This window comes from Canis aureus, chromosome 6, assembly GCF_053574225.1.
Source record: "Canis aureus isolate CA01 chromosome 6, VMU_Caureus_v.1.0, whole genome shotgun sequence".
NCBI lineage: Eukaryota > Metazoa > Chordata > Mammalia > Carnivora > Canidae > Canis > Canis aureus.
Window position 1 is genome coordinate 9,707,270 of NC_135616.1, and position 9,134 is coordinate 9,716,403.

General features: G+C 38.9%; 1 pseudogene; it reads left to right on the forward strand.

Annotated features, from left to right (window-relative positions):
- Window positions 1-311: 311 nt before the first annotated feature.
- LOC144316595 (U6 spliceosomal RNA) lies at window positions 312-395 on the forward strand (annotated as a pseudogene).
- Window positions 396-9,134: the final 8,739 nt, after the last annotated feature.

The following is a 9,134-nucleotide window of genomic DNA, read 5'->3' on the forward strand; positions in this document are numbered from 1 at the left end:
CTTCTGTTAGCTCATACATTCACACTCCCCAACCAAGGCTCAGTTCCCTGGACTGCCTGGCAATTCTTCTGTTTCCTAATCAGTTCTTTTCTTTCTCTGTTGATGCTATTTTTTTTAATCGAATTTTTCTTCAAACCCACTAGGCTAGGATTTAATCTTATTCTCAGCAAATGACTTTGACTCTTAGTGAACTGAGAGGACAAAATAGGCAGAGAACAGTATAATGGGAATTCTCACAACTTCCTATAGCTCTGAGCTTAACTTTATCAGCATTCCTGTTTTCCCCCTTCTTTGTTCTCACTGTGATGCACTTGCTTTGGCAGCACATGTACTAAAACTGGGATGCTACAGGGAAGATTAGCATGGCCTCCGTGCAAGGATGACATGCAAATTTGTTCTCACTGTGGCACGATGAGGCCCCTGCCCCCCTTCGAGGCTTATCTTCCCCCCACCCTTTTTTTTTCTGCTGGATCTCATCCAGTTTTGCCTTCTTAGAATCTAGTCTATTAACCATCCACTTTCTTCATGCTATATTATTATTTCCCTCTTTAAAGGAATCTTTGGCATGACACCTAATTACATTCAGTATTTCCGTCTTAACAAAAGAAACCCTTCCTGGATGTGGGACCTAGGTTGACATAGCTAGCAGCCTCGGTTCTTCCTTTCCCTTTACCACCAAGCTTCTCAGAAGAACCCTGCTTCCTGCTTCACTTTTATTCATTCTTCAAACCACTGTAATCCATCTGCCACTCTCCATCTTCATGGAATCTAGTTTTGTCGAGAACATATGTGATTATTCTGCTTTCATGCTGAATGGTCACTTCAGGTCATTATGTTGTTCCACTTCTCTGAAATATTTGTATTCATAAGCACTCTTTCTATTTAAAATATTCTCTCTTTTTTTTATCATTTGAGATTTCATACTCTCTTTGGTTTTCCTTCCACCTCTTTTCCTACCCAGTCTCAGCATCCTTTGCTAGTTCCTTTTCCTATCATGTGGTATTCCCCAGGTTTCTATCCTGGGATTTTGTCCCTTCTAAATTCTCTGTTGTCCTCCTTAGGTATTGCAACAATTCCAAGGTTTCAGTTAGGGATAGCGAAGCCCAGCTTTACTCTGAATCCTAAGCTTCCACAGACCTCTGCCCAATAGATAACTTCCCTTAAATGTCTCCTCAGCCGTAAGAGCTTGATGGGTTTCCACATAAAGCTCCCAGCCTCCCAAATGGTTTTCCCCTCTATTTATTGTATCCCAGTGAAGGGGTCCACTTCTCAGTTGCTGAACCCCAAAACTGGGTATTATCTTAGGATCTTCCCTTCCCCCCAGATAAGTACCATCAAGATATCCAAAGCCAACTTCACAGCTCTAGAGCTTTCATCTCTCACCAACTCTGCCCATCATCTTGCTGAGATTGCTACCATACCTGCCTCTGACTTGCTCTTCCTGCCTCAGGCCCGGCCACTCTTCATCCCTCCTTTGCCACCCACAACAGTCTTTCTACAACCCGAATACAAATCTGACATTTCACTCCCTTGACTAAAACTCTACTCCATGATGTTTTATTGATATATAGAAGGCATTCACAAATCCTGCTTCTGTTTCACTTTTTGGATGAATAATTGTTTATTCCCCTAGCCTGAAGTTCTGTGATTCAGATAAAATGAAGAATGGAACACCCCATAAATTTTCATGCTACCAGCACATACTTTTGCATATTCATTTCTTTCCTCCAGGAGCACCTTTCTGTTTTCCCTCCTGAATTCATCTCATTAACTCTTACCCTCCAGATATCAACGTTCAGCTCACCTACTCTAGGAAGATTTCATGTTCCTTTCTCTCTCTTTCCCACTGACTAGCTGTCCCCCACATAGGCACTATAGTTTTTGCTATAAATTTGTTGTTCAATAATTAGTTTGCTGCCTCCTATTCTACTCCCCCTCCTCCCCTTTCTTCTTCTCCTTCCCTTTCTTCTCCTTCTCCCCTTTCTTCTTCCTCCTCCATCTTCTTACTTTTCCTCCTCCTCCTTGTACTGTTAGCAGACTTAGACCTAGAACTAAAGTTTTTGGATTCAAAGTTCAATATTACTTTCATAAAGGACTATATCATTACTATGTTTACCTGCCCACTTCTCATGAAAAGCCACAATTGCTATGAATGATAATTATGAGCTTTAAAAGGTCCCCAATCATTTGGCTGGCTCTTTGATTTCCTCGGTATTGAGCATTAATCTTAGTTCTGCAGAGAGAGGTCAAAGACATTACCTTTGCAAGATGAACATCAATTAGAACGAGTTAATATCTATCTACGGAGATAGATACGTTGTTCTACGGAGACTGAAGATGTGTAGTCATATGGCCCTTAATAATAGTGTTGGTGTGTCATAATCTAGAAGATCTTCATGAACGGAGGAAATTTTTCTTTGGTGGTTGTAAGGAATGTTAATAAAGGGCAAGGGGAAAGCAAATGCTAAGTCAGAGACCACCCAACCTCAAATCCTACAAACTAGTGTAGTTACTCTGGTTCCTTCTAAGATTTAATATTCACAAAAATTAAGATTTTAACAAAATTCATGCCAGGAGTTGGCTCCCATGTCCAGGTGACCTTGATTTATATGGAATGATTTTTTTTCCTCTCTACTTTTAAGGTCAAATGCTTGTGGATTCTAATTTGTACCAAAAATTGTATCCTTTGCTTGTGAGAAGAATGTGAAACTCTTCATTTGATTAACACTACATAATAAGCTTTTCAAGTTGTCAGGACTGTAAATATTCAAATGAGAAAAGTCATTGTGCTTTAGTAGCATGTACACCCTTTGTTCTGGATAATGAGCACAAATATAAAAGCCTAATTATCACTGCTGTTTTACACTCCATGGAGTGTTGACAACGTGTGAGACACCTTATAGAGTACAAGAAAAATACAGTGTCTGATTGAATGAAGACTGATAGTCGTCCTTTAAGAGAATTGTTTTGAATTGATCACCAAGTATGCCATTATATTTGCTAAAATTGTTTTAAAGAATAATTCTTGTCATTATTTTTGCTATTATTGGTAGCTATTAATAGGTATGATACATTGCATGATTTCAGGTCAGTCATCACATATAAAAACAAAGATACTATTTATAAAGTGTATTTTAATCATTTATTTTAGAAATTGATATATGTGGCCAATGTGATAGGTTAAGAAATACAGGGCAGCCCGGGTGGCTCAGCGGTTTAGCACCGACTTCGGCCCAGGGTGTGATCCTAGAGACCCGGGATCGAGTCCCACGTCGGGCTCCCGGCATGGAGCCTGCTTCTCCCTCTCTCTCTCTCTCTCTGTCTGTCTCTCATGAATGAATGAATGAATAAATAAATAAATAAATAAATAAATAAATAATTAAATCTTAAAAAAAAAAAGAAAGAAATACAGTCTTCTGAACTGTCAAAGCAATGTTTGATCCAGCTAATGAGATACATTTGTATGTCTGATCCTCTGCTAGGTTCTAATGTTGCAGAGACAAGTGCGGCCTGGTCTCTGCCTCACCACTCCTGTCTTAAGCAATGCAAGTTATTCATTACCATAACAGAACCACAGGCAAAGGAATCTCCAAGACCAGTGTGAAAGCTGCCTGAGAACAGGTGGTCTTAGTGAAGCAGGTGATGTAAGAGGATAAAAAGTTTTTCACTAGGCAGACAGCAAAAGAAGTGAGAGGAAACTAGACAATGAACTGAAAAAATTACTTAGTAATAGTTGTCTAAATTGGGGCACCTTTGGTAGTGAAAGGTGGTTATTTATAATTATGCTGGAACAGTAGCCAATATTGGGTAAAGAATGACAAATGAGCACTCTACCTAAATGCCATGCTCATGCGATGGAGAGCAGCTAACTGGTTTTAAGGTTGGAGAGTGACATGAATAAATTTTCATTCTTAAAGGTCATTTTGGGTGGTAATGGGGTAAATAACTAGGAAGAGAGAGAGCACAGACAGGGTGATCTCTTAGTTGACTGACACATCTGTCCTGCAGGTAACTGTGTTAATTAAGTCCCTGATCTGAGGCAGGGACCCCAAGAACAGAAACATCAATAGATTTGAAATATTTTTAGAACTCAGAATCAGTAGGACTGGTGACTATATTTGGAATATTAAGAGGAGGAAGTATTTTAGGATAACTGCAGAGTTTCTGGGTTGGGTGACTGTCTTGATGATGGTACAACCAATTAATATAACCATCATAAGAAGATCAGCAGGAATTGATAGAGGGAGAACATGCAATTAGTGTTGGAGGCTGAGCTTGATGTGTTTATGGGACACAGTGGATAGAAATGTCCAGGGCAGATGTTCAAAGGAAAAGTTAAGGCTGTGGATGAACATATGAAATTATCATAATTCTAAAACTACTTGGCTTCAATTGAATTTTTCTCACAGTCAGTACTTCTTTGAATTTCTGGAAGGGCCTCTTTGGCTTTTCAATATGAATTCTCTTAATGATAATATGTCTACTAGAAATATAACTCTAAAATACTTTCTATTCATTTTTGTTTTATAGCAAATGTCTATCTCATTGGAGAATATTTGTTTGCTTGTTTTCATAGCTCTCTTTCAACACATTTTGTAAAGGGTGTTTTCAAAGCAATCAGAGATGAAATTTTAGGACACTGATAACCCACTGACAGATATTGCATAATGCCACTTAGCACCATTATGCTTGAGGGTATGACCCCTACCCCATATTCCATTCTAAAGTGTCATCTGTCATTGTCACTGAGGCACATTTAGGCATATTATAATAAAACTATCCTCCTAGAAACACTACCATAAGTTCAAATATATAAATTCTTATTCATTTACTGTTCAGTTAGTAAGACCCTTAGTCGTTTTAAAGGTGGGAGGGTTTGGGTAGCAGCTGATGTCTTCCCAATGTGCAATCTTAATTACAATTATGGTGTTTATCTTGGTTGAGCTGATGTAAAGTTTTCCTGTACAATTCTGAATTTCTGCCTCTGACCTTGCTATGAACCCATTTTTCCACTTTTTCATGGGTCACAGACTTCCCAAGTTCATGTAGTTGGAAGCTTTATTAGTAGATAGACTCTTTCAGTAATTTTTAGTTAAGTAATTTAATTAAGTAATTAACTGTGTAGGAAATTTGATGACATCACTCTACTTTTTCAATGTTTCCCAATGGCTCTAGGACAAAATTCAAACTCTTTAGCATATTGTATAAGGTCATTCACAATAAGATTTGGACCTAACTTGTTTGATCTTTACCTTCTCTCACACATCTGTCTAGTCATATGAATCTCTACCTGCATAATCCACAAATGGCCATTTTTTCTCTCATTCTAGGTTATGCTTTTCTTCTTTGTTCCTATTCCTAGTTCACTTTTACCCCCTTCTCCTGGATAACTCTTACCTGTCCTTCAATATTACTCTTAGGTATCACTTCCTCTGAGAAACAGCCTTGTTTCCCAACCTGAGTTAAGGGACTCTCTCCTACTTCCTCTTATATCACTCTGTACTTATTTCCATCCCAGCAGTTACCAAGCTCTATATTAAATATCTGGGATTAATATCTCTCCTTGTAGCAGACATTTCCTTGAGGCTGGGATCCATGTTTTCATTGTAATATCCCCAGCATCTCACTCAATACTGGAATATCGGAGTTGTTCAATAATGTTTGTTGAAGGAAATAATTTATGTGCTTTGTGCGGCATCCTCCTCCCAAGGATACTAGCGTTCCCCGTCTCCCTCCTCCCAGTCCCTCTGAGCTTTCTTCCCAGGGCTATGGACACTGCATTCCCTTACCCTCCCCAAGCCATATTCTTACTCAAATTCAGAGCAGCTTTGAGCCCTTGTGACCTATTTTTCCATGTAGCTGTCTCTGGATTATAGAATATTGTTTTAGGATTTTGCTTTCCAGGGCTAGCCACAAGTGAAGAGTCTTCCTGAGTAATTTTTCACACTTATAAAGGAATATATTTTCACTCAACAAATAAACTGAAGTGATTTCTAGTGCCTAGTTTATGTCTGAGCCATGCTGAGGCTTGTATATATAGAGCCCTGGAAAAAACATACAATTGACCCTTAAACAACACACTTTTGAACTGCTCAGGTCCACTTACATATGGATTTTTTTTCAATAAATTCAGTACAGTCATGTAAGTGTATTTTTTCTTCCTTATGCTTTTCTTTTTTTTAAATATGTCTGTTTTTCTTTTTTTTTCTTTTTTTTAATAAATTTATTTTTTATTGGTGTTCAATTTACCAACATACACAATAACACCCAGTGCTCATCCTGTCAAGTGCCCCCCTCAGTGCCCGTCACCCATTCACCCCCACCCCCTGCCCTCCTCCCCTTCCACCACCCCTAGTTCGTTTCCCAGAGTTAGGAGTCTTTACGTTCTGTCTCCCTTTCTGATATTTCCCACACATTTCTTCTCCCTTCCCTTATATTCCCTTTCACTATTATTTATATTCCCCAAATGAATGAGAACATATAATGTTTGTCCTTCTCCGATTGACTTACTTCACTCAGCATAATAGCCTCCAGTTCCATCCATGTTGAAGCAAATGGTGGGTATTTGTCATTTCTAATGGCTGAGTAATATTCCATTGTATACATAGACCACAGCTTCTTTATCCATTCATCTTTCGATGGACACCGAGGCTCCTTCCACAGTTTGGCTATTGTGGACATTGCTGCTAGAAACATTGGGGTGCAGGTGTCCCAGCGTTTCATTGCATCTGCATCTTTGGGGTAAATCCCCAACAGTGCAATTGCTGGGTCCTAGGGCAGGTCTATTTTCAACTCTTTGAGGAATCTCCACACAGTTTTCCAGAGTGGCTGCACCAGTTCACATTCCCACCAACAGTGTAAGAGGGTTCCCTTTTCTCCGCATCCTCTCCAACATTTGTGGTTTCCTGCCTTCTTAATTTTCCCCATTCTCACTGGTGTGAGGTGGTATCTCATTGTGGTTTTGATTTGTATTTCCCTGATGGCAAGTGATGCAGAGCATTTTCTCATGTGCGTGTTGGCCATGTCTAGGTCTTCCTCTGTGAGATTTCTGTTCATGTCTTTTGCCCATTTCATGATTGGATTGTTTGTTTCTTTGGTGTTGAGTTTAATAAGTTCTTTATAGATCTTGGAAACTAGGCCTTTATCTGATACGTCATTTGCAAATATCTTCTCCCATTCTGTAGGTTGTCTTTTAGTTTTGTTGACTGTATCCTTTCCTTATGCTTTTCTTAGTAACATTTTCTTTTCTCTAGCTTACTTTATGGTAAGAATACAGTATATAATACATGTAACATACACAATATGTGTTAATCAACTATTTATGTTATTAAAAATGTCAACAATGGGCTATTAGTAGTTAGGTTTTGGGAGAGTCAATAGTTACATGCAGATTTTCAACTCCGTAGAGAGTCAGAACCCTTCTTGTCCAAGGGTCAACTGTACATGCCCCTTTTCACATGTAGGTATTGTTTTATGTTTATATAGCACCTTGAGATGCACATTATTTAATTTTATTTTAGTTCATTCTCATAGCAATCCTATGAGGTAAACAGGGCAAATTCCAGTTTGCCATATTTTAAAGATGGAGAAAGTAAGGCTGTGAGAAGAAAAATGATTGGTTGATAAATAGTAGCTGATGCTGAAACCACTGCCTTTAACTCTGGATTCCATTTACTCTTCACTAAACCAAGCTGACAGATGTCTTCTATCATCATTGTACGGTGTAGTTATTTGTACAGGGCAACATCTAGAGATGCCTGTGTGTTTTGGCATTAGCTTCCTCCAACTCATCTTTTCCCAAACCCTCCCTAGAGGAACATTCTTTACTGCACTGCCATGTTCCTAAGCAAGAAGAACAAGGGGAGATTCACTTCTTATTCGAACTCTTGCATTATTTCAGGGGTGATAGTGGAGTGTTAGAGAGCTCCCACCACCCAGGCCTGTGTCAAAAGTTATCACAGCCATAGATAACCTTGTCATAGACCCTATTTCCTGACAGCTGCGTGTCACAGGGGGTGGAGGATACTACTAAGAAATGGCTACTTTTGGCATAATTTTAATCCAAAGAAGCAATTTATTTTGTGAATGAGAAGGATAAAGGAAACCTGAGGAAACATGGCCATGTCACTTTAAAGCAATGAGTCTCCATCTTTAGGAAGTGAAAATAGCTTCAACAGTTTGTTTAAAAAGCATAGTGCTGGTTCCCACCTCCCAGAGATCCTTGATGACTGAGATTCTACATTATCAGGTATACCAGATGAGTAACTAGACTTTGAACAAAATGGTGTAAGAAATACTTCCTAGAGTCTGTGAGGGAATGTAAAAAGTAGGTGTTTGGGGTAGCCTATCTTGGGTTCATCTACCTCTATTACTACCTTGGGAGGTATCCTTAACTCTTAATGGCTTCATCTGTAAATCAAGGACCTGTCCAGAACCAGAATACCTCCTACCTGATGAAACAATATAGAGGCTTTAATTATGTTTGCAAGGGGGCTTCATAAACTGTTATATATATAGTAATAATGGGCATTCTAATCCTCTACTTTGGTTCATCCTCACAACAACCAAATGTGGTAAATTTTCCAAAGTTTCAAAGAAAGAAAACTCCTTGATTCTATGCCACAAAACTCTAGAGGTAGAAGAGAACTGAAAGGAGTCAGCTTTCAAGGATTAAATTCTGCTTGTATTACTGGCTTTGACTTTAGCAGGAAAGAAAGGGGCATGGGACCTAAAGAATCCATCTGCCTCATGAATCAGAGAGTCCCCAATGGGCACACATTTTAATATCAAATGCATAATAATAAAAAGGAAGTAAAATAACAAAGGACAAATAAAACTTTATAAAATTATATCAAGGAAAATCTGCAGCAAAAATAATTGAGGTTTGCAAAGAACGCCAGGAATAACCACAAAGGGTCTTTTTATTTATGTTTAGTGTATAGTTTTCTATGACTACTTCAAACAGCCATTTATTATCTCCTAGTCTCCATGGGTTGGGAATCTGAGCACAGATTTGCTGAGTTCCCTACTCAGGGCCTCACAAAGCTCCCATCAATGTGTTGTTTGGGCTGTGATCTCATCTGAGGCAAGCTACCCTCCCAAACTCATGGTGGTTTGCTTTTTCAGGGCCAGTG